Here is a 1081-nt window from a genome sequence, read left to right as displayed (position 1 = left end):
CTGAAGGAGAACTTGTGAGAATCCTCCGCTGTCGGATCTAAACCTGAAACAAGAGCTGTCTATTCCAGCTGGGAGGGAAGCGAGGTGGAGATGAGACGAACATATTACTTGGTGTATAATCCATATTGTCCCCATTGTGATTATTTAAAAACCTGGGCCAGAAATGGCACAGACACAAAGGAGCAGAAGGAGGCCATTCTTAACACCGATCCTGCCCCGCCACGTCATTCGATATCATCATGGCTGACACAACAATGTTAAGTCTTTTTCCAGCCCATCCACGTCATCGTGTTGCCGAGTGGCTAACAGATATTTATCGGCCTCTATCATAAATAGACATCGAAAATGTACATCTGTGAGAGGAAAATGGTCCGTTTCGAGATAGTTGGGTTTCTGCATGAATATTACTGGTTTTGCAGATGACAGCCGAGTCTGGTCTGACCACTTTGCAATACATAAATTAAAACTCGACTCTGATGGGATTTGAACCCACAACCTTTGAATAGCAGCTTGCACAGAAATGTAGAAGTCCAACGCGCTTTCCATTGCGCCACAGAGCCGTGAATGCAGTGGGCTTTAAGTACACAAGTTTGCCTTTGACGCATTGCGTTCAGGATCCCCATCTCGCGCCTGTCTGTCATCGTCACACTTTCCGGAACCTGGTCCTGCTCCACTCCTGCTCTGGCTCATGAAGTGTTCGGTTACAGACTGCTGAATCGTTGTCATGATACTTAGCTTTACCACATGTTCAGATAATGATTTCCAGATAATCAATACTCTATAGGTGAAAGCATTCTTCCGAAATCTAATCCTTGTCTCCTGTCTTTCATTTATGTCACTCTGTTCAAGTGTTCGGTTACATACTGTTGAAACGTTCTCATGATACGTAGCTTTACCACATGTTCAGATAATGATTTCCAGATAATCAATACACTATAGGTGAAAGCATTCTTCCTAAATCTAATCCTTGTCTCCTGTCTTTCATTTATGTCACTCTGTTACTTCCCAATACAGGCTTATCCCTGTCACACATATATATCCTCTTCAAAAAATGAGCACGTTAATCGGTTTGTCATTCAGC

At 43.2% G+C, this 1081-nt stretch overlaps 1 non-coding gene across 1 annotated transcript; it reads right to left on the bottom strand.

The window, feature by feature from the left end:
* Positions 1-468: 468 nt before the first annotated feature.
* On the bottom strand, positions 469-560 carry trnar-ucu. Its single transcript is given in 2 exon segments — positions 469-504; positions 524-560. It is a non-coding gene; the product is annotated as a tRNA-Arg (tRNA).
* Between the last annotated feature and the right edge of the window lie 521 nt (positions 561-1081).

This window comes from Chiloscyllium plagiosum, unplaced genomic scaffold (assembly GCF_004010195.1).
Source record: "Chiloscyllium plagiosum isolate BGI_BamShark_2017 unplaced genomic scaffold, ASM401019v2 scaf_68545, whole genome shotgun sequence".
NCBI lineage: Eukaryota > Metazoa > Chordata > Chondrichthyes > Orectolobiformes > Hemiscylliidae > Chiloscyllium > Chiloscyllium plagiosum.
Note: the sequence above shows the minus strand (reverse complement) of the source record. Positions and strands in the feature narration are given on the sequence as shown.